This window comes from Lissotriton helveticus, chromosome 1_2 (assembly GCF_964261635.1).
Source record: "Lissotriton helveticus chromosome 1_2, aLisHel1.1, whole genome shotgun sequence".
Taxonomy (NCBI): Eukaryota; Metazoa; Chordata; class Amphibia; order Caudata; family Salamandridae; genus Lissotriton; species Lissotriton helveticus.
Window position 1 is genome coordinate 405,972,926 of NC_136058.1, and position 25,462 is coordinate 405,998,387.

The 25,462-nt window shown below is 47.6% G+C and overlaps 1 protein-coding gene across 4 annotated transcripts in view; it reads left to right on the forward strand.

Moving 5' to 3' along the window:
• Nucleotides 1–25,462, forward strand: part of LOC144806623 (uncharacterized) — a 52,231-nt gene that overhangs the window by 14,124 nt on the left and 12,645 nt on the right. For 2 of the 4 annotated variants that reach the window (XR_013605862.1, XM_078672948.1), the window contains exon 1: nucleotides 13,917–14,060. The gene's annotated coding sequence lies outside the window, so the exon portion shown is untranslated. Of the gene's footprint in view, nucleotides 1–13,817; nucleotides 13,877–13,916; nucleotides 14,061–25,462 lie in introns of those variants that run through there. The other 2 variants (XM_078672952.1, XM_078672958.1) reach the window with 2 other exon arrangements.

Here is a 25,462-nt window from a genome sequence, read left to right on the forward strand (position 1 = left end):
GTGCTGCAGCATCTCATGCTTCAGACATACTCCTTGAAACACACCAACAACACCATGGGGTTGTAGTAGCAGCAATACTCGGAGAAACCCTTTCCATGACCCACTTCACGCTAAAAAAAAACCCAAAATCAGGGAGATTGTGAAGATCAGAATCACGCTGTGCCCCAATGTCAGCCTCAGAATCCTCTCCTGCTACTGCCACTGGCAACTTCATGAACCATTAGTGGTACAAAAGGGGGTGGTAATGGACGGAGCATCTGAACCAATCAAACACTCACACCCAGTCAAAAGATCTGGGTTTAATCCATCACCGTTCTTTAGCCCACTCTGCCACCCCAGTTCAGACATGGCTATATGCAAATCAGTCTGACCCTGTGCCTCATGGGAACAGTCCAGCCCGAACTGCCAAGCCATGCCTTCCAACTTCATGAACCATTCCTCCACCCCGATGACAGACGAGTACCTCCACCCACTCCTGATTACAGAAGACTTTGCGTTCTGGCTGGAGAATAGCACCGCCCCCTCCTTTAAAGTATTCAGATAGCTGTGGGATCTTGCAACTGCAAATTGGGTCAACACTACCATCAGACAACAGGCAACACTGCCCAGATACTGTGCACACTCACCTCAGACCTCAGATAGCACCACCCAGACACTGTAAACAGTACCCTCAGACAACAGGCAACACTGCCCAGACACTGTAAACACTACCCACAGACGTCAGATAGCACCATCCAGACACTGTAAACACTATCAATCAATCAATCAATACATTTATAAAGCACACTACTCACCCATAAGGGTCTCAAGGCACTGAGTGGGGGTTGGAGGGGTGCCGCTACTGCTCGAAGAGCCAGGTCTTTAGGTGTTTCCTGAAGGTGAGATGGTCATGGGTCAGTCGTAGGTGTTTGGGGAGGGAGTTCCAAGTCTTTGCTGCCAGGTAGGAGAACGATCTTCCTCCGGTGGTGGTTCTACGAATCCGTGGGAGAGACTGGTGGAGCGGAGCTGGCGGGTAGGGGTGTAGAACGAGAGGCGGCTGCTGAGGTATTCGGGGCCCGTGTTGTGGAGCGCCTTATGTGCGTGGGTGAGCAGCCTGAACGTGATCCTTTTGTTGACGGGGAGCCAGTGGAGGTCTCTCAGGTGGGCGGATATGTGGCTGTGGCGAGGGATGTCGAGGATGAGTCGTGCGGAGGCGTTCTGTATGCGCTGGAGACTATTCTGAAGTGTGGCCGTGGTTCCTGCGTAAAGGGCGTTCCCGAAGTCCAGTCGGCTGGTAACGAGGGCCTGGGTGACTGTTCTTCTGGTTTCGGTGGGGATCCATCGGAAGATCTTCCGGAGCATCTGTAGCGTGTTGAAGCATGAGGATGAAACAGCGTTGACTTGCATGGTCATCGTGAGGGAGGAGTCCAGGATGAATCCCAGGTTGCGAGCGTTGTTCATGGGTGTCGGTGCGGTGCCCAGCGCCGTGGGCCACCAGGAGTCGTCCCAGGCTGATGGGGATTGTCCGAGGATGAGGACCTCCATCTTGTCTGAGTTGAGCTTCAGACGGCTGTGCTTCATCCAGTCCGCTACCTCTTTCATACCTTCCTGAAGGTTGGTTTTGGCGATGGCTGGGTCTTTGGTGAGGGAGAGTATCAGTTGGGTGTCATCGGCGCAGGAGATGATGTTGATGTTGTGTTTGCGTGCGATGGTGGCGAGGGGGCTCATGTAGATATTAAAGAGTGTTGGGCTGAGTGAGGATCCTTGGGGTACGCCGCAGATGATCTCAGTGACCTCGGAGTGGAATGAGGTGATCCATTCCAGGGCCTTTCCTTGGATTCCAGTGTTGTTGAGGCGGTCTATTAGGGTGCGGTGGCAGACGGTGTCAAAGGCTGCTGAGAGGTCTAGGAGGATGAGAGCGGCTGTTTCCCTGCTGTCCATCAGGGTTCTGATGTCGTCTGTCGCTGCGATGAGGGCGGTCTCGGTGCTGTGGTTGGCTCGGAATCCGGACTGGGAAGGGTCGAGCGAGTTGTTTGCCTCGAGGAATGTGGTCAGCTGTTTGTTGACGGTCTTCTCGATGACTTTAGCCGGGAAGGGGAGAAGAGAGATGGGGCGGATGTTTTTGAGGTCTTTGGGGTCCGCTGTGGGTTTCTTCAGAAGGGCGTTGATTTCTGCGTGTTTCCAGCTCTCAGGGAAGGTGGCTGATGCGAAGGAGCTGTTTACGACGTTCCGAAGGTGGGGTGCAATGATGGTGTCGGCTTTGTTGAAGCTGTGATGGGGGCATGGGTCGGAGGGAGAGCCGGAGTGGATGGAGTTCATGACGTGGATGGTGTCTTCACTGCTGATGGGGGTCCATACGCTGAGGGTGGTGGTGGGGGTAGCTGGTTTGGTGTCCAGAGATGGAGATTGGGGTCCGAAGCTGTCGTGTATATCTGCGATCTTGCGGTGTAAGAAGGTGGCGAGGGCGTTGCAGAGATCTTGTGACGAGGTGATGTCGTTGTTGCTGGCGTTGGGGTTGGAGAGCTCTTTGGCGATGCTGAAGAGCTCCTTGCTGTTGTGGGTGTTGTTGTCCAGTTGCTCTTTGATCGATGTCCTCTTGGTGGCCCGGATCTGCTGGTGGTATTCGCGGGTGGTGTTTTTGAGGGTTGTCATGTTTTCTGTTGTCCGTTCGTGGCGCCAGGTCTTTTCGAGTGTTTGGCAAGATTTCTTTGCGGCTTTGAGGGCATCTGTGAACCATGGGGGTTTTCTGTTGCCGGTCTTGCCTTGGGGGTTCTTCAGTGGAGCGAGGTTGTTGGCGCAGTTGGTGATCCACTGAGCGAGGTTGTGGGCTGCATTGTTGGTGTCGGGTAGATTGGTGTCGGCTGGTGGGTTCTGGCTCAGCGATGTGGTTAGCTGGTCTGTGGTGGTTTTGCTCCAGCATCTGCGGAGGATCCGATGCGCGAGGTGGTGAGATGTAGTCTTCTTGAAGATGAAGTGTACGCAGCTGTGGTCGGTTCAGTGGAGTCTTGTGGAGTGGTTGAAGATGACGTGGTTACTGGCGGAGAGGATGGCGTCGAGCGTGTGGCCGGCGAGGTGGGGGGGGTGTCCACCAGTTGCTTGAGTCCGAGGTTGGTGAGGTTGTCGAGCAGGGTGGAGGTGGCGTTGTCGTTGTTTTTTTCCAGGTGAAAATTCAGGTCTCTTAGGAGGATGTATTCTGGTGAGGCTAGGGTGTGCGGCTGATGAAGCCTGCGATGGTTTCGCTGAATTGTGTGCGTGGGCCTGGGGGTCTGTAGATGAGCGTTCCTCTGAGGGTGGTCTGGGGGTTGGTGTGGATTTGGAAGTGTAGGTGTTCGGCGGTGGGACGATGTCTTCGGCGTTGGTCGTGAGGTTGATGGTGTTCCTGTAGATGACGGCGACTCCTCCTCCTGTTTTGTTGGTTCGGTCCTTCCGGGTGATTTTGTAGCCGTCTGGGATGGCTATGGCGATGTCGGGGGCTGAGGAGGCGTTCATCCAGGTTTCCGTGAGGAAACCGACGTCTGGTGCTGATGTGTCGAGGAGGTCCCAGAGTTCGATGGCGTGCTTGTGAACGGGGCGGGTGTTGAGGAGGATGCACTTAAGGTGGTTGTTGTTGGTGTTTGGTTTGGCGGGCAGGGTGCGGGGTCGAAGGCATGTGAATTTTCAGGCTTGACAGGTGAAGGGTCCGTGGGTGCGCTTTGGGTTGGCTTGGTAGCAGGCGGTTGGTTGTCCGGTGTTGAGTGCGATGATGGCGGCGGTGTCGTATCTTAGTCGGGTGTCCTGGTGTCGGCGGGGTCCTGGGGTTCTGGCGCTGGGCGCGGTCCAGGCGCAGACGGGCTTGCCTTTGGCGCGTCCGCTGCGCTTCCGTGCGGCGTCCTCCATAAATGGCCAAGTGGGAGGGAGGAGCAGCTGGAAGGTGGGAGCGGGGTGGCCAATGGGCGACAGAGGGAGCGTGGCACAGAAGGAAAAGGGACGGGCCGCAGGGGAGCAGCGATGGGAAGCGGGGAGCAGGGGGGCACAGAAGCGGGAAAAACAGTCACGGAGAAACACAAAATATACTGACAACAGGCAATAAGCAGGGCACAATGCAAGTAAAACACTGGGTACAGTCAACAACAATACTCAGAAATACGGGTGCAGCGGCGAACTCGCGGCAGCAGCGGTGAAGGGCAGGAGTCCTGGTCACACACAGGGAGCCGTGCGGTGTGTGGAGCGACCGGCCCTGCGAGCAGGGTCAAGGGTCACCACCACTACCCTCAGACAACATGAAGCACTGCCCAGACACTACATACTCTACCCTCAGACAACAGGTAACAGTGCCCGGACACTGTGAACTCTACCCTCAGACAAGAGATACCACTGCCCAGGCAACATAAACACTACCATAAGACAACAGGTAACACTGTAAACACTAAAAACACAATAGATTGGACACTGTAATCACTCCCCCGACAACATGCAACACTTCATACACTGTACACACTACCCTAAGACAACAGAAACCCTGCCAAGACACTGTAAACACTACCCTCAGACAACATGAAACACTGCCTAGACACTACATACTCTACCCTCAGACAACAGGTTACACTGTAAACACTAAAAACACAATAGATTGGACACTGTAATCACTCCCCCCGACAACATGCAACACTTCATACACTGTACACACTACCCTAAGACAATAGAAACTCTGCCCAGACACTGTAAACAGCACCCTAAGACAGCAGTAAAACTGCTCAACACTGTAAACACTAAAAACAAACAAGGGATAGCACTGCCCAGACATTGTAAACTTACCCTCAGACAAGTAACACTGCCTGACACTGTAAACACTAAAAGCAGACAACAGGTAGTACTGCTCAGACATTGGAAACACTACCCTCAGAGGTAACACTGAACAGACACTGTAAACACTCCCGCCAGACAACAGATAGCACTTCCCAGACACTGTAAACACTCCCGCCAGACAACAGATAGCACTGCTCAAACACTGTAAACACTCTCGCCAGACAAAAGATAGCACTGCTCAGACACTGTAAACACTCCCGCCAGACAACAGATAGCACCCCTCAGACACTGTAAACACTCCCGCCAGACAACAGATAGCACTGCCCAGGCACTGTAAACACTCCTGCCAGACAACAGATATCACTGCTCAGACACTGTAAACACTCCCGCCAGACAACAGACAGTACTGCCCAGACACTGTAGACACTCCCGCCAGACAACAGATAGCACTGCCCAGACACTGTAAACACTCCCGCCAGACAACAGATAGCACTGCTCAGACACTGTAAACACTCCCGCCAGACAACAGATAGCACTGCTCAGATACTGTAAACAATCCCGCCAGACAACAGATAGCACTACCCAGACACTGTGAACACTCCCGCCAGACAACAGATAGCACTGCCCACACACTGTAAACACTTCGGCCAGACAACAGATAGCACTGCCCAGACACTGTAAACACTCCCGCCTGACAACAGATAGCACTGCTCAGACACTGTGAACACTCCCGCCTGACAACAGATAGCACTGCTCAGACACTGTGAACACTCCCGCCAGACAACAGATAGCACTGCCCAGACACTGTAAACACCACTCAAGGACAAGAGACAGCACTGCCCAGACACTATACACATTACACTCATGGGTAACACTACACAGACAATGTAAACTCTACTCTTAGACAAGTAACACTGCCCAACACTGCAAACACTGTTTTGCCTCATAAAAGTTAATTGGGGGCGTGGCCAAGATGGTGGACAGCTAGGGCGTGCTTTTAGATCACTCCGTGCCGCCGCCTAAATAAGCATATAATTCGAGCCCTTTGTTCCCCAGTAGGTGCCCCTGGGACTAAATGCAAGCTCCTGAGAGAAGGGGGTACAAGCGGATCCTTGCGGAAGCAGCATAGAACCCTTTGTGCGAAAGAATGAAAGGCTAAGAGGACCAGCGGTCTCTGGACCGGGACCTGCGGCCTATAGTATACGGATGTCCACCAAACGAGTGATGATCCTCCATGGGGTAGAGCTCCGTGGACCGCGGAGACAGGGGAGCTGATTGATCCCCTCTCCCCCCAGGGGCTGTGTGGACAACCTGGACTGGTGAGGCGAACAGAGCTTGCGGACTGCGCCACGACCCTGGACCACAGAGTGGGAGAACTCTGGAGCGTGCAGGTGTCCCGGTGAACAGTAGGGATCAAAAGCGTGCCTACTCCTGTGGCGTGCTCCTGTGGCATGTGATGAGCAGCCTGCCCAAGTTTTGGCCCATCTTTCGCTTTGCAGGGTCACATCGAATAATTGGCACAAAGATAGCTATTCCCCTCAGCCTCAAAGCCATGGCAGGGAACATGTTCGGAAAGGCAAAATACAACAAGAGAAAAGATACCTGCCATATAGATTTAATATAGAACTCACAAGGAGGTCCTTTGATACATTTAGAACCACCCAAATCAAAACAGATTAATTCAGCACATAATGAAAAATAGATACAAGTTTTATTACATAGAAAAACATTTTATTCAATACATTAATGACAAACCACATGGGGATTTTTCTAAAAAATTGATGATTTGACAAATATAGTCCCACATATCGACATCAAACAAAAAACTCTCATACCTTCATACATACCAGCATTTCAAACACTCTCATACCACAACCAGGCATCCAATACCAAGGTACATAATAGCCATGAGCTGATCTAATAATAATAGATGGAAAACAGTCATCAGGGGGATGGACAACAGATCAGCCAAGTAGACCCCAGATGACACAAAACGCCGACGCACGCTTAGGTGTAAGGCCCCCGGACGGGGCTACACCTTCTTCAGGGCGATGATGTACAGTTCTCAGTGGGACAAACAATCAATCTAAAAAGTAGACACATCAACTCTCACGGGGGATCCAGCAATGCAGAGGTCCTCAAATAAGGAACTTCAAGAAATGCTCATAGAGGTTGAAGGTCATTCTTGTGGGCGACTCCCAAGCTGGGTTCAGTCCAATAATGCCAAGTCCGGGAGATGAAGAAGAAAGAAGGATGCCAATAGTTAAGAGGGTAATCTCCGCATATGAGTAGGGTTCAGGATGACTCCTTCATTTTCTACGGAGACGATAGAGAACCAGTCATGCACAGTCTTCAAATCGACACAGGGGGGTTCAACCGCTTCTCGTAATACAAGGCGTCATGTTGGGAAAGTCAGGCAGTTCCAGGATGGAAGATAAGGCTAGAAGCCAAGGGCATGATGCTCGGCTAGACGCAGATGACTGAGAGGGTACGGTCACTAAGGCATTCCTTGAAACACTCTTCTCTTCACTACGTGCAGACCTGCAGATGATGAAAACCGAATTAGCATCGGAAATCCGATAGGTGACATGGAGGAGGCCGAGGTGGGCGAGAAAGTCGCCAAGCTTGAAGACAGGGAGCTAGGCCGGGAGGAGCAGTTCTTGTGGCTTCAAAAAGGGGAGCTACGGCTAAAAGAGCAGTAGCTGGCCCTTCAGGCTCGCAACGAGGACCTGCAGAACAGATCCAGGAGGAACAATATAAGAATTAGAGGTGTGCCATCCAAAGCAGGGGGCTCCAACCTACGCAAGTTTGTCACAGACCTCCTACGACATGTCTCCGGACTTCCTGAAACCTCTGCACTACAGCTAGACCGGGTTCGGTTCACAGAGTGGGATCTGAATGCCTGGAGAAAGGTCCCCCAGCCGATATACTGGTTTGCGTTAGCGATTTTCAGATCAAAGAGGACTTTCTTAGAAAAGCCAGAGACTCCCACCGGTCCACTTCAAAGGCTATTCCCTAACCTTTTACCAGGATCTCTCCAGGATCAACTTGCAGAAACGTAGGACGTTCCGCTCTGTAACAGAACACCTACGGAAGGCTAATATGGAGCCACCCCTTCCGCATCATCTTCAAGTATGAAGGATCTCTCTATCAGATCAGATCACTCAGGGAAGCCTGTGCCCTCCTGCACATCACCACGCAGGATGATTCTGAGGAGTAGCCCGCCTCTCCTAAGTGTATACGAACTGCATGGCAGAAGGTAACAAGCAACCACTGCGGGCCCAGCCCGACTTGGCCACCATTAGTAAAAAGAGACAGGCGGTGCTACAGGTCCTATCAGCGGAATCCACCCTTTCAACTGCATCATGAGCTGAAGACGAACCTGCTCCCGGGGGTACGGAGGGACTTGCGAGGCACTGAAGGAGGCAGTAGAGGGTCTGTTGGTAGGATGCTCCCAGTACTGTACAATCTGCGGGTCGCTCAGGGGTCCCACACAGAATCTCTTGGAGGGTGGTCCTCCAGAACAGTCCTCCCTTGGCTGTCGTCGCCTCATACTGACTCTTGGGTCTTGACAGACTTGGCTCCTGTTGATTTCTTCAGTATATCCTTTTGTTGGTTATGGGTACATTCTATCTTCTTTCACTTCTTCTCCTCCGCACCAGCCAAGTCTCCAGAAGGGCTACAAGAGTTCTACGAACATCATGGTATGGCGCACCATCGCTACCTCGCAGGCGCGACGAGGACGAAGTGAACAAGCTGCATAGGGGCTTCCTAAACTTGTGCAATGCATAATATACGTTTGGTGAGCCTCAATGTTCGAGGCCTCAATAGTCCAGTAAAATGCAAAGCGATTTTATCTTATCTAGAACACTCCGGGGAGACATATGCTTATTGCAGGAAACACACTTACTTGTCAGGGACACCCACCGCATGCGCTCACCCAGGTTTCCCAGACCATACTGGACCACTGACACAACTAAAAAAAATGGGGTTGCCATACTGCTTGCCCAGAGCTTCCAGGGAAAGGTCACTGATGTGATAGCTGAACACAAGGGCAGAGCATTAAGGATTAGGCTCCAGTGGGGTCATAAACGGTTCACAGTGGCATCTATTTATGCAATGAACGAACACCAGGAACGCTTCTTGATTACCTACCTTACACAAGTCTTAGCCTCGCAAGACCGGGAGGTGGTGATAGGGTGGGGGGCCTAACCTGGTAATGAATACAGACTTAGATCGCTCGGGGCATCTCGCTACACAAGCTGGGACCCTCACACAGACTGGACATCAATGGCGTATGAATTGCGTCCTTAATGATATATGGAGTCAGACACACCCCCCCGCCAAAGACTACACATACTTTTCTGCGGCCCATAGATCCTATGCCCCTATTGATCATTTTCTCATCACAGATGCACTATTGGGAATGCGTAGCTGAAGCAACAATTTAATCCCATTCCCTCTCTGATCATGCCCTGATAACGCTATCGCTGAACCTAGGTGCCTCTCAACCATGCCCGTCACGATGGCTTCTTCTTGACGCCATGCTTCACTCCGACCAGATAACTAAAGCTATTAGCAAGGCAATCAAAGACTATCTCACCACCAATGACCGAGACTAGGTTCGCCCGGCGTCCTTGTGGGAAGCGTTAAAACTAGTTGTACGAGGGGAATTAATAGCCACATCAGCAAGCTAAAACAAGCTACGGAAGGAACAGAGGAAGTAAATAGCGGCATCAGTAGCAGAACTAGAATTCATACACAAACTCACCGGTGCCCCCCGCTCCTGGAGGGAATTGAAGAAGAAACGCTTAATTCTCCACCGATTGGACCTAGATAGAGCGGAATATGCCTTAGTGCATCTCCGGCACAAATTCTTCCTTAACAGAAATCCTTCTGGCTGCATGCTAGTCCATAAGCTACGCCAAAGAGAGGTTACCGTAACAATACCGGCAATTAAAGACCCGTCCGGGACTCTAGTATACGCAAAATTGCAGAAGCTTTCTGAGCCTTCTACAGCAAACTTAGTGCGGAGGAAGACTCTACACATAGAGACATAGGTAGTTACCTCCATGGTGCGCAGCTGACTGCGCTGCCTACTGATACTGCAACTTACATTGATCGCTCTATCCAAGTTGACAAGGTAGTGACAGCAATAGCCAGTCTCAAAACCTCCAAGTCCCCGAGCCTGGATGGCTTAACCCTCCCCCCCCTCCCCGCCCCCCCTCGTTCTATAACAAATTCTGTCAGATACTAGCCCCTGTTCTGAAACAGCTTTTTAACTCATTTCTTGATACGGGAGCACTCCCTGATTCCCTCTCGGAAGCCTCCATCTCAGTAATCATAAAACCATCTGAAGATCCCCTTGAATGTGCCTCCTATCGTCCAGTCTCATTGCTCAACGTCAATGCCAAATATGAACATATAGCATTGAGGCTATCCAAAGCACACCGTATAAGTTTCTTTTCAGTCCTAGCTAAGTAATCGCTTTTTAAGGGATCTGTATACCCTCAATTGGACAATGAGACAGATTAAAACCAACATCAATTCCAAGAAAGAAGATCAAGGCAGTTCAGAGTCAATTGAATGTCAATCTTCTTGTGATTTCATCAATTCTTTATTAGTATTAAAGAAATCGTATAAGATCTCCCAGCACGCAGTTTGCCAACACGTTTTTTGTCTTGCACTAAGACTTTCTCAAGGCTGGAAATATCAAACAATACTAGTATAAATATGACATACAAAATTGCATACATTGACAAAAACAAATATATAAATACCATACAATTCACTAACATATATAGAGATTGACATATTTAAAAACACATAAAAAACAACATTTGTATATACATTTGAGAAACATAGATAAACCATATGTTATGTAAAACAAAACATGCTGTATACACTCCTTGACGTGTCTATACATCCAAAATTTAACAGAGTTTGTTGTAGACCTAAATACACATCTAAACAGTGTTAGTTTTAGACCTAAATACACATCTAAACAGTGTGACTCAAGAATCCAAGAGTATAACAAAGGTGGAATTGACTGCAGTGTAAGTAAAACAAGCACCAGCCATCACCAAGTGAAAAAAAGATAAGTTTAACAGGAATTCTTTTTATATGTACTAAGAATAGAGTGACAAGAAAGTGAGGGAAGTGAGAAAACAGGAGGAGAGATAATGAAGATAAGAAAAGAACACCGATTGAAGATCGGACCCACCATAAGTACTGGTGGAGAATATCCAAATATCAGCTTGAAGAAAAAAGAATCACAAATCTATCCAAGCGGGATATACCAAATTCAGAGGTTAGAGACAACCCGTTGATCTCCGGGGTCCGCCTGGGGGCTGACATAGATACTATAAGCCTCTACGCTTACGACGTGTTCCTGTCCTTGACAAATCCCGAGACCTCGCTCGTGGCCCTAGTTGCAAATTCTCGTGGTTCAGTGAAGTGGCTGGCTTCAAGGTAAACCTTCCCAAGTTACAAATACTGAATCTGTCTACTACCCCTGGCACAGTAGAGGCCCTGTCCAGGCATTTCCCATTCACTTGGACCAGCAATCACATACCATACCAGGGGATTTTCTTAGTATGAATCCCTAATAAGACACTAACGGCTAACTACGGGCCACTTCTAGAACAGACTACTGAAACCCTCTCCACATGGTCATGATCGGGTCTCTCTTGGGCGGGTCATGTTGCAGCAGTTTAAATGACGATAATGCCGCGCATGTTGTACATCTTTCAAACTAGCTCCCTTTCCCCAACTGCGGTTACATTGCGGAACCTACAGTGGGCCATCAACCACTTCATCTGGGGTGGGAAGCAACCGCGACTCAGCTTTGTGCAGATCACAAAACCCAAGTTAGGTGGGGGGCCCCTGTGTTGTCCAGGTATTTTCAAGCATCACAACTACCCTTCATTCTTGAGTGGAACCACCCACTTTCAGAGAAACATTGATCGTTTAGTAACCAAATAATTGCAGGAGCGAAGACTTGGGAAGAGATTTTGCTCCCGCGTAGGCATAACGCATGGAGGCTTTACCTCTCCCCGGTGATGACAACTACCCTAAAAGTATGGGACGCAACTGCAATCCGCCATGGCTTTACTTCATTCCCCTCCCCACTCCATTGGTGGACAACTCTGACTTCCCGCCTGGGTGCAAATCAAAAACATTCCAGCAGTGGCGTGAGAAGGGGTGTAATCAAGAGAGGGCCTTTCCCTTTGATCAGCTTCAGAAAGATTACGAAATCCCAGCCACTGACTAGTACGCCTATAATCAAGCGTGTCCCTGGGGGTAAACAGCGTTTACAACTAATTTTTTACCCCGCAGGTAATCACAACGCAGTCATTACAACGACTGCGTTGTGATTCCGCACACCATTACTCCGCAAGTCGGAACAACACTTTGCGGGGGGGCGGGGAGGTGTTGGATTTAAAATCCAACACCTTCCCTAGTGTCTGCACAGACTGGAGTTGGAATATACTATTCCAACTTCCAGCGCCCCTCCTCTGCAAGTCGTTGTTCTGATTTGCGGAGTAATGGTATGCGGAATCACAACACGCTCGTTGTAACGACGGCGTTGTGATTCCCTGCGGGGAAAAAGAATGGGGGATTTAAAGGTATATTCGTCACTGGGTAACCTACCCGGAGATGAGACCAGGAGCTTCTCGTCCATTAACCCAGTATGAAAAGTGGCTTATTAGTAAAAGCGACGGCAAGCGCCTTATATCAAAACTGTATTCTTTCCTCTCAGTAGACACCACACCAACGAACTCTAAGGACAGTTAAGGTGGGAGAAGGAAATAGGCAGATCCCTCACAGACAAGGAGTGGCAGGACATATTTTTTTAGAACACATCACACTGCACACAACATCCCGGGTACGGAAGCAGCTTATAAAGTTGCCTCATACTGGTACTTAACTGCGGCCCGACAGAAGCACTCGAACAAAGAACGACCCCGGCTTACTGCTGGCGTGGCTGCGGGCAGACAGGCTCATTAGTACATCTACTTTGGCATTGCCTCAAATTAGTAAGATACTGGGACCTGATACTCCAGGACATAAATGAAGCCTTCGAGACAGATATCCTGTGCTTCCCTGCCTATATTTTGCTGGGTCTCCCTAATCCACTAACATTTCCCTTGCGCTCTTTAAGAGGGAGGCAGATAGCCTTAGCCCTTAATGCGGCAAGTTTTATCACTGTTTTGGGTAATATGGGTGGTTATTTGGATTTCCTATTTGTATTAAATATTCACCTGGTATTCTTTTTTGCAGTCTGTTTCTGGACAACTGTCCTCCTAATACGGGTGTTCTTTTGAGGTGTCACTAGGTCTCTTCTCTTTGGTATCGAGGGCGCACAACTCAATCTTTCCTTTGGATGCATTGTCTTGTTTGTGGTTTCACGGTTCTTAACTATAATTTTAATCTCAAGAAAGAACATTTTGGAATGCGGTGTTACACAAAAGATCTTGCAGCAGGGATACCGTGGTTGATTACTACATAAGCATGAGACTATGTAGTTTATGTATGGTTTTCTGTTTATTTGTAGCCTGATGAAGTCGATGGTGGATATACCCTATTGACGAAACATATGTTGGCTGCAAAGGTTATCAATACTGCTGGATGCATGTAGAGATAGGAAATAAAGCACTGCTGATTAAATAGGACTATTGTACATGTAATAACTCTTAATTTTGTTGTTCAGGGGATCTTATATTTTAGAGTCGGAAGTGTTGGCCCCCTATTGGAGTGTATGGTGGCCACATCTTCTCCTTGGAGCACCTCTATGAATGAGGTCGTTCAGATAAATTAGGTCCACACATGTTTCCGCAATCTTATGACCTTTCCACCTGTCTGTCTTGCATTGTGTGATGTAACTTTAGTTTGTTGCTGCAGACATGATGATGTAACTTTAATTCGCTCATAGCTCTTTTAATGGTAGAAAACTATATTGATTACTTCTTGATGTTTTTAGGTCCATCAATTAATTCACTGTCATCCATGTGTGAGTGGTGGCTAAAATATCTGGTATTGTTCTCCTGCAGATTGGTACGCCTGATATTGGAAGTGTCCGCTAATATATACTTTCAGGATTCCAAGCAAGGTAAGTAGCATCTAATGGGGAAGTGGAAATGGCACAAAAAGAATCACTGAAATGATTTGGGTTTTCTTTTTTCACATATGTTCTACTATGTGAAGGATCGCTGACTCACAAGCCTTCAGATGCTAAGGATTGCTGACAAGCGCAAAAGAAGAGGCCGCCTACAGTTAAGATAAGGTTCCTTAAGGTAGGGAAAAATCAATCATTGTACAGATTTAAGGCAACCACTCAATAAACAATAATTAAATGCTAATCAATAGACAAAGGTCAGAAAGAACCAAAGAGCACAAATTATTTATCAAAAATACAAAATGAGCATTTATTAAGTGTTAAACAATTAGAAAAAAAATAATAATCATTCATCCACTTTCATGTCCATCATACAAACTCACAGACATACTGAAGACACATTTAAAACATTGTTGGTATGATGACATATTGCTCAACACTGATAGATTGACACAATATATAAAAAACAAGATCAATTGGAGACTGAGTGGCACAAATTCAAATGACTGGTGGAATTCTACGTCTGTGTCGGCGCAACAGGGGTGCCTTCGCCAGGAAGAGGGCCCCAGTACAAACAATTGATGAATCTGTGAAGTAAACATTATCTTTATGAATGAGGGAGGTTCTTTCACGAATACAATGAGCGATAAGTATACAAAGAAGACATTTGCATTGGATGAAATAAGGGAGAAGAATGAGAGTAAAAGTGAAAATGGAAAGATATGACTCAAGATAATTACTTTAGAAGTGAATAGTAAGGTTAATGGAATAAAATTAGATGTGAAAAAGGCAATATATAAAGATAGTGAAGGGAACCCTATGTGAATGATTAAAAAAGGGGGGGGGGAAGTAAGAAAGGAAAAGGCACCCAGAACATTTGTGTATGTATACGATGGTGACCCCTATTTGTATCAAAGTCACATGCTTAACTCATGGTGTCAGAAATAGTATACCTACTATTGATGGGGTTTGGAGAACCGTCGTGTTGAACGGTAAATGAAGACAGTGCGATACTTCATGTATAATCTAAACGATGAAGGTAGAAGACGCATATTGATAGTTGCTCACATTTAATAACGTTTTTGATTGACAGCGATTCTAGGTATCTAACTAATATTTACCTCAGTTGCCAAGGGCAAAAAGACGCCGTCAGTACATTGTAAGCGGATGAAATATGTAAGTCCTCGTGGTGTTTCAATAATGGTGTACTAAAAATTATTAAACATATGTAAATGGACAAATGTGATAGAGAATGGGTCCTTAATTACAAATCCGAAAACTATTTTCTATTTATACCTGTATGCCTGATGGGCAATAGAGAGAGGAATCAGGCGACGCCAGAAAAACAAGATAGCACAGTGATGTCTGATAGTTACTGGATGTCACTGCTATATTTTCAAAGCTAAAGAATAAAGATACACAGGATTGTCCTGGTTAGTTGAAACTTAAAGCATGTTATTATTCAGCGAAAATGAAATAGCAATGAGACCTACTGAAGATCGATAATAAATACCTAGTCAATACTAGTATTAGGGATTAATGTAGAACGGCACAGCACTCACTTTGATGCAATGCGGTGCAGATGAAAGGGTTCAGTACAATTCTGTTTTGTGATTTCAAGGATTACTGCAATATAAATTAAGTAACTATAAGGCGAAAATGAAATTATAGTACAGCTTATATAATATACTTCGAAATCAAGCCTTCGAAAGGCCTACAAAATGGAGGCTTAAACTTGCGGGGTAAGTTACACAGGCGTGTAATTTGTGGAGGAGAAAGAATGCACGATTGTACTTCACTCGTGCCTTTTACTATGACCGAGTAAAACTATAGGCAGAAGAATAATAAGAGTTACAAAATATCCACTTATGTTAAGTTAAATGTGTTTTATAATGTCACAAGATAACAATGCGCCAGCAAGAACTATGCGAACTTAATTAGGGTACCGGCAAAAGCTATGCGGACTTGTTTAAAGCTAGGGCGTGTCATGGAGTGTACTTACTTTTCAGCCAATTTGGAGCCTCCAGATATGGGGAGCCTTCTTTCTGCGAATATGCCCGGAAACTAAACCTGAAAAACAAGAAAGGGTTTGGCCCTTATTCAGTAAGGCCGGACCAATATACCAATAGCAACCCAAAAAAATGCCAATACTGATACCATTCAAACTCAAGCAATTATCCCACACGCCAGATGACCTAAACACGCTGGATGAAAAAAGTGGAATTTCCTTTTTCAAGTACTCTTTTTAGGTCTCGCGACCTGCGTTGCACTGCGCAGGTCGCGAAACCTTTAGTAAGTGAAAAAACGGTGAATGTGAGCTAACCTCACGGATGAGCATGTGCGTTTCCTTTTGAGCTCCCCCATTTGACTTTGCGTGCGTCTTATTCTAAAAGACTGCACACAATTGGTCCTAGGTGCACGCATAGCTCCACCCATGGCCTATTGGTGTCTATTACGTGCACCAAGCGCATGTTAGACACCAATAGGCCGTGGGAGGAGCTATGATTGTGCTCAGACACAGGCGTGCGCCACTTTACTTTTGGTATAATCGCGGCACCCGCGCTTTACTTATAACATTAAAAGTAAAGCGTGGATGCCGTGATTAAACCAAAGGTAAAGAAGTAGATTTTGTTTTCTATTTCTTTACTTTTGGTATAATTGTGGCACCCGCGCTTTACTTATAACATTTAAAGTAAAGTGTGGGTGCCGCTTTCATACCAAAGGTAAAGAAATAGATTTTTTTTTTCTATTTGTTTATTTTAAGTCAGTTAAAGGTCCGTTTTCTGCAACTGTCCTGTTTGGGAATGGGAAAGATGTGATTTTTGTTGTTCAATCAGTACATCAGCATATTGCCACAGTGTTTGTGGATGTTGTAGTGCTGCTTGAAAGGGAGGGGACGGTGTTCTGTCAGGATTTCTGCACTATAATGGAGTAGCCACTTACAGAACTGTACAAAAGGGGCAGTTTGTTCATTTAGAATTGAGTATTATTAGTTCAAATGAGTCTGAAGTGCACTCTGAGGTGGCATAAACCGGCTCTGAGTGCTAGTTGACCTGCTTCTGTACCCTGTTCTGTGCAAGAGTGGGTGGAAGCTGCCCTCCTCCTCTTTGGCATGCAGCATTGAGTAGGCCTTGTAGTAGTGTGTCTCCTAAAACACTCCTTGCCCTGCCTCATTGTTTTTTTAAAGCCTACCCATTGCATTTGGGCAAGGTGGAGGGTGTGTTTGAACGTTTGGAGAAAAATGCCTCCATGACTCTCACCGCCAACCCAACCTCCCACTCCCTTTCCTTGTTTGAGTGCAACGAGGGAAATTAACCCCCTCACCCTGGCGTCCGCAAGGAGGTGGCTTAAAGAGAGAAGAGTGGGTGTGCTGTCAGCTGCCTCCCTTTCCCACTAGTCCTGGGATGAAGGAGGGTTTTGTACAATGTCACTGGTCATGGACGAGGTGGCCAGCTGGAACCCACTTTGTAACCTTTTTCGAAACTGGGAATAGGCTGCAGGAGTGGGTGACTGATCACCCTCTTTTGTCTTTTGTTGTTCGCCCTTACCTTTCCCTTAGACAAGATGGGAGGGGGCTTGGGCCTAAACATTTGCTCCACCCTTCAGCAGGATGATGGTATTGACATTAGAGTCGCCTGCATACATCTTCCCAGGCAACTTGTGTGTTCATTGAAAAAGGAACTCCTCCCCACATTCACTTATATTTCATAGATGGGATTCTTAATCACAGTCTGCGTTTTCTTGTCTTTTAAATCCTTGGTTAACGGAGTAAAGCAACGTCTCGACCCACGGGATCACTTGAACCGGAAGTGATCCCGTGATCTATGAAATATAAGTGAAAGTGGGGAGGAGTTCCTTTTTCAACGAACACACAAATTTTTTATTGTCACATGGTTCACCGGCTGGTGAATAAGGAGACTGATATCCATTCAAGAAGAGATTGAGCTTGATGTTATACATCCTGAGGAGAACCCAACATTAATGTCCTAAGGGTTCGAAACACATTGACTGTTTTCATTTTGAGCCAAATAGGTGCCCACTTAGATGGGGAGACCACAGGGTGCTCACCTTTGATTAAGTGTATAAAAAGTTTGAAAGTATTGAGTGAGCCCAGTAGGTCCACCATTTGGAATTGTCCTCTGAATTATTGAGCAAAAAGGCTATGTAAATAATCAAAAGGTTTCAGAGGCACTGCTTGTTCTGAAACGTGAAAAAATCTGTTTAGAACAAGAGCTGAACAGATAATTTGTAGATTGTATATATATTGTTGTATTTTATTTGTATCACATTGTGTGTCTAGTGTTGGTGTGTCTTCAGTGTATGTCGAAGATTTTCTCTTGATTTGTATTGTTTACATTTATAAACAATGATTCATTAACAAAAAGATAACTAATAAGTAAAAAAACGTACTTGAAAAAGAAAATGAAAATTCTACTTTTTTCATCCAGAGTGTTTAGGTCATGTGGTGTGTGGGATAATTGCTTGAGTTTGAATGGTATCAGTATTGGCATTTTTTGGTTGCTATCGGAAACTAAACCTGGCGTGAGCCGGTTACAGCGGTTTGACCTGCAGCGGGATTATCACGTGGTAAAAGATGGCCAATCGTCTGTGTACGTTAACAAAACTTTATTGGAACGATGTAAAAAACATATATGTGGGGCACAATGCCGAACTTTACGCAATATTACCACCTTATACTGTCTGTGACACAGCTAAAATGAATCAATTTTCATAATATAAAGAGCAATGTCGCTCTTTATATGAAGCATATTTGTGCATTTGTTTGTTGAAACAGTATTGCTATCAGGAAAGTGATTAGCAATGTAGTCATAGCGTGCTACACATGTATTTATACAGTGTTGCCGACCTAATCCTAATTGACTAGGCGGTGTAGTGTTGCCAATGTAATCCAAATTGACATGGCGGTGTACTAACAGGGAACTCCGTGGCAAGCGATGATCAAGACAGTATATGATGATTAATTGTGACTTGCAGGTATGTAACTGCTACATATATATATAGCTAAGAAAAATAAATAAAGGAATAAAATATGAAGGATAATAGTAAGACTGAAGAAAATAAGGTGGAAGATGAAACTTGTGCCACTAATAGATGTATTTTGCTGTGGTGTATATAGGAAATGCAAAAAATAGAATTTGGAACAGAAGCAGATGGATTGTTTTATGGAATTTAACTGGTATTGTATCGTATGGCATATTCCCACGGAATTTCCTGGTTTAGACCATCATTGTGTCCCCAACCGTCGTCTACCCCGGCCTCCACCTCGACACGGACACGGAGCAGGACGGACACTGATACCGGCACCAACTGGTACTCTTGTACCCTTGTTCTACCCTGGTGTTCACTATCACCCTGAGTGGCAACCAGAGGAATTTAAGGAGGACTAGAAGCTGTCTGTGGACCCTCTAGCATACAGTTGGAAGAACCAGACTGGAGAGAGGAGTTTGGTGTGGCCAGTGGTCCGGACACTTCTCCAGACCTTGGTGTGCTTTCTCCCCCTACTGTGGCTACAGAGAAGGCTGCATCATACACAGTTGTGTTGCGTAGGGTGGCTAAGGCCTTAAACCTTGAGCTTCCTATGGTGGCAGTCAGTACTAACCTCCTGAACGAGGTGCTTCAACCATCAGCGGCCTCTTCGGAGCTCTTGCAGCCGTTCAATGAGGCCCTCACAGACATCCTTCTGGGCACTTGGTCCAAGCCCAGCACAGGGGCTCCTGTGGATAGGATGATTGCCCCACCCCACCGCCCGGCCCCAGGTGACCCCATTTTCCTCTCCCAACACCCTACCCCAGAGAGCTTGGTGGTCCAAGCCTCTACTTCCAAGGGTGCATTTCCTACTGCTCCACCAGATAGGGAATCCAAGAAGCTGGACCATCATGGGGTGATGTTTTCTTCCGCCAGCTTAGGACAGAGGTCTGTGAACACCGCATGTCTCTTGGGCCGTTATACCCACTATGTATGGGACACGGTCCCGCAGGTGCTGCCTCAGTGCCCGGAAGAGTCACAGGCTGTGCTCTCCCTTGCAGTTGCAGAAGGGAGAGGTGCAACATTGTTCACCATACGATGTGGGCTGGACACCGCCGACTCAATGGGCAGGACGATTTCAACGTCATTAGCCCTGAGACGCTTTGCCTGGTTAAGGTCCACTGGCTTTTCGGGCAATGTCCAATCAACTCTTTTGGACAGGTCCTTTGATGGCCGTCGTTTGTGTGGTGACAAAGCGGACAACACGCTCAAGCGCTTTAAGGATTCTAGGGCGAAGGCTAGATCCTTAGGCCTTGCTACTACCTCTCTCCCAGCGCAGTCTGCTTTTTAGCTCTTTTCGTGGCTACGGAAGGGGTGCCCCACCACATTCTGCCCAGAGCCACAGGCCTGCGCATACTGTTCAGCCTCTGCACAGCCGGGGACATGGGACGCAGCGTCGTAGTCAGGGGGCCAGTGGGCGGGCCAGTCCACCAGTGCCCCCTCTGCAGCAGCCTCTAAACCTTCCTAGTCCGACCCTCCAGGGCTAATGGGTAAATGGGCGGCAGGATTCGCCATCACCTCCCCCACTGGCAGAACATCCTGTCAAATTGGTAGTTTTTGCAGATAGTCCGAAGGGGCTACACCCTCCCCTTCAAGACTACTCCTCCATCAATGCCACTTACATTCCATTGCATGACGGAAGATAACTCGACCCTTCTCTGCCAGGAAGTTACTGCTCTCATAGCTAAAGGAGCCATCGAGCATGTTACTGTGCCAGAAGTAGGTTTCGAGCATGTTACTGTGCCAGAAGTAGGTTGTGGTTGCTACTCCCACTACTTTCTGGTACCCAAGAAGTAAAAAGGCCTGCGTCCTATCTTAGATCTCAAGGACGTTAACCGCTTCCTCCAGAAGGAGAAGTTCAAGATGTTGATATTGGCTCAAGTTCTGTCTGCTCCAGACCCTGCTGACTGGATGGTAGCGTTGGACTTGCAGGACGCCTATTTCCACATCCCCGTCTTGCCGGTCCACGGCATTACCTACTGTTCACGGTAGACCACAGCATTTTCAGTTTACTGTGCTCCCCTTCGGCCTTACCAGTGCCCCACGGGTGTTCACCAAAGTGATGGCGGTGGTCGCAGCTCTCCTGCGTAGATCAGGGGTTTCAGTCTTCTCCTATTTCGACGACTGGCTGTTGAAGGCGGGCTCACCCCAGGCTGTCGTCTCCCTCCTCCAGACTACAGCGGACCTCCTGCATTCGCTGTGGTTCACTATCAACGTGCTGAAGTCAATCCTGATTCCCTCTCAGAAGCTCCTTTTCATCGGAGCGGTTCTTGATACATACATTTGTGGTGCTTCTGCTGCAATTTTTAATTCACGCATTTCTTTGTGCTTTTTTGTTTATTTTACTCGTGCACTTACTGCGCATCACTCACTGTCGTGACTGCCCCCCAGGGATCTCTTACATCTGCACTGAGACGAGTTTGGGCTCGTGACATCCACCGGCCTTATTCCCCCCGGCGCAGACTTCGGGCGCCATCTTGCGGGAGGGCCAGGTCAGAGGTCTAGTGCTCAGATCGATTTGGGGCCTAGGCACTATAGAATGCACGTCACCTCCCGTCCACGCAGCGGGCGGGTGCGCCAGAGGCAAGCCCGTCTGAGCCCATCCGGGACGGTCCGGGCCTAGGGCCAGAAAACGTGGCCATTTCATCTGAGCTCAAGATACACATCTCGCGGGAAATGCTTCTTCAATTAAGACCCAGAACGTCCTCCTCAGAGCAACTGATATTCAGCTCAAATGACCCCCGCCCGAAAGGTAATCGTCCTGCTAAATCTATCTCAGACGAGAGTACCATCGAACAGACTAAGAGACACCTTAATTTGGCACTGCTAAGTTGCAGATCTGTAACGAAGCACTCTGTAGAAATTAACTTACTGATCCAGGACGTTAAACTGGACATATTGTTTCTAACAGAAAAATGGCTGTCCCCTAATTCAGAGGTAGATATTGTTAGTGCGCGGATTTCTTATGCAGTTCCACAACAGAACCCTTGGGAAGGGAGGCGGGCTAGCCATAGTGTATAGAGATAGGTTTGTTTGCAGAATACTGGAGGGTGGAATCGCTGACTGTGAAAGTGTTAATTTTAGTTTGCAGATCACTCCCAACAAATCTCTATCTGGCCTTCTCATATATCGCCCTCCTGGTAGCCCTGGGCAATTTGTGGGATCTCTATTAGAAACTACGATTGCTCTTACCTCTGTATCATCTAATTTTATGGTACTAGAGGATTTAAATTTCCATTTTGACGATTCATCCGATAAGGTGGCAACGGACCTCAAATGGGAGTTAAAATCATTTGAGCTCCTTCTGAAAAACAAGGAAGCAACGCATGTCATGGGGCATCTCCTTGATCCGATATTTTCGAACATTTTACATTTAGAATCGAGTTCCCCAAGTCCTCTACCCTGGTCTGACCATTTTCTGGTCCCATTTACCTGGCAAACTAATACTGACCAACCGCGGTCACAGGCGCCACAGACCTTAGAGAGAGTATGCTCTAAGCTCGCCCTTGATGACTGGACCCTCAGACTGGAGCAGACTGCTCCCCTTTCTGACCCGGATCCACGGGAGGCGGATAAAAACTTCCCCAACTGGTTGAATAGCTCTCTCGACTTTGTCCTACCTAAGAAAAAAATTGAAAAAAAGAGCAGGATTTTTAAATCACCATTGTACTCCCAAGAGCTTAGAAACCTAAGGAAAACTTGTAAACTTGTAAAAAATTGGAACGATCGTGGAGGAGAGAATGGGCCTCCCATAATAAAGCCGAATATAAAGCGGCCATGAGGACCTACAAATTACCCCGGAAAACGGCCCAGGCCACCTTTTTTGAGGAAAAAATTAGAATGTCCTCTAATTCATCCTCTAATTCATCCAGAGAGACATTCAAGATTGTGAAAGATCTCCTCAAAATCCCGAGTCCTCCGATGGTGCAGGAGGCATCGGAAGCCAAATGCAACCAATTGGCGGTATTCTTTGATAGCAAAATACAAAACATACTAAAATCCTTGCCAGAATGTGCTCAAACATTTGACTCTGCAGATTTCACTGCCTATACTTGTGGCCCTGTTTTAGACTCCTTAGCTCGGGTCTCAAGGGAAGACTTCCAAGCTGCCCTGTCCTCCATGAAAAGCGGATCTCCCAATGACCCTGTGCCTATGCGTATTTTGAAACGCGTGGCTCCCACCATCTCCCCCTTAGCCACGGACCTGATTAATGCCTCTTTCGCTCAGGGTTCTGTTCCCCCTAGTTGGATGCAGGCTATAGTAAAAGCGCTATTGAAAAAGCCAGAACTTGACCCTGCGGAGATGGCCAATTTTCGACCAATTTCATTGTTGCCAGGTCTCAGCAAGATTGCTAATCAGCAGCTCTCCTCCTTCTTGGAAAATAATAGACTACTCCGCAACTCCCAAACGGGTTTCCGCCCAGGTCAGGGCACTGAGTCCGCTATGATAGCAGTGGTCGAGGAGGCAAGGTGCATCTTGGATTCAGGAGGATCATGGTGGTGATCCTCCTGGATCTAAGTGCAGCCTTTGACACGATGGACCATAAGATCTTAATCCAACGCCTGTCTAATCTAGGAGTAGATGGTACAGCGCTGATGTGGTTCACTTCCTTCCTGAGAAATAAAACTTTTCAAGTCTGGGAAGGCTGTGCACGCTCCAAATGAATCCCCCCTCCAGTGTGGAGTCCCACAGGGCTCGTCTTTGAGCCCTACCTTGTTTAATGTGTACATGGCCCCACTGGAGGATGTGGTCACCCCTTTTGGGATTAAAGTTATCACTTATGCAGACGACACCCAACTTGTCGTCTCGCTCTCCCAAGAGAAAGTCTTCACAGAAAACTTGTATGGCTGCCTTTCGGAAATTCATTCCTGGATGAGCAGCTCGCGCCTTAAATTGAATGGCGCAAAAACAGAGCTTATGCTTCTAGGCCATCAGGCAACATCTCTTCCGGATTCAATTAGGCCCTCATGTTTGGGGGCTCCCCCATTCCTAAGAACGAACTTAAAAGCTTGGGAGTATGGCTTGAGCAAGACCTTTCTTTTAGGACACAAGCTAAAAAGACAGCTGGTATCTGCGTGTGCCTGCTCCGGTCAGCCCGTAAGATCCTCCCTTTATTACCAGCTCATTCTAGGAAGTTGCTTATTCAAGTGATAATTCTGTCTAGATTAGACTATAGCAATGCCCTGTTTTTGGCCGCCCCAGAATCGACCATTAACACTCTCCAACGCGTTCAGAACTCGGCGGCTAGGCTGCTTACTGGCACATCTCGTAGAGTATCGGCCAAACCTGCACTCAAAGCCCTCCACTGGCTGCCAATATGGGAAAGGATTAAATTCAAGTCCCTGTGCATTGCCCATAAAACTCTTCAGACCAAGGGGCCCCCTATTCTAGGGAGCTTGGTCCGTCCGTATAAGGCTATCAGGGCCTTGCGTTTGGACCATGGAAATTTGACTATAGTTCAAAGAGTCAAGAAGGTTCGGACTGGAGGGCGTCGATTCTCGGTCAATACGGCAACCCTGTGGAATGCCCTCCCGGTTAGACTGCGAACCGAACCAAGTTACTTGAAATTCCAAAAGCTCCTTAAAATGTTTCTTTTTCCTCAGGATGTGTACGACCTAGGACCTTTCTCAGTCGTCCTCTGTTCTATAGCGCTGGGACGCTCTCGGGCAGCAATGCGCTTTATAAATCAAATTTAATTTCATTTCATTTCATTTCAACGCAGTTTCTGGCTTATCTTTTCAAACAGCGAGTCCGGGGTATTCGGACTATGATTCCGATCTTTCAGCCTCTATCCTGGGTTTCAGTCAGAATGACCCTCATGGCCTCCTGCATCCTGCTGGTAGATTATGCCAGGTGGCATATGCGGGCTCTGCAGTCGGATCCGAAGTTCCAGTGGGCAAAGCATCAGGGGAATCTTTACGATTGTTTCCAGATCTCGGATGGCTCTGCACGCCAATTGCAGTGGTGGCTAACGAGCCACATTTGGGTCAACGGCATATCCCCCTCCCTTCCCCAACCAGAGTTCACAATGGTGACAGATGCATCACTTCTGGGGTGGGGTGGCTGCATGGGAGAGTTGGAGATCAGAGGCCTCTGGTCTCCAGCGGAGTCCGGGCTCCACGTCAACCTCTGGAGCTTCGGGCGATTTGTCTTGCACTGAAACGGGAGCCCGTTAATCTTTGTTTGCTTGCCTGCTTGCCTTCCACAAACCTGTGCCTAACAGGGGAGAGGAACTACGTCTCCCGGCACCACCAAGCATTGAGCGCGCTGCCCACGTTCCGCCCGGGAGGCGCTTTATCTTCTGACAGGGCCCCAGCTGCAGCTGAATGAGGCTGGGCTGGGCCAGGCCCTTTGATCCTCACTATCGGACCAAGCTACACTTAGTGCTCCTGCTCACGTCTCGAACACCATTGATAGTAGGCCAAAGAGAAGAGGTGGAAGCACCTATTTGCACCCCTGCAGCTGTTTTGACTCAGAACGGGAGCCCATTAATCTTTGTTTGCTTGCCTGCCACAAACCCATGCCTGACAGGGG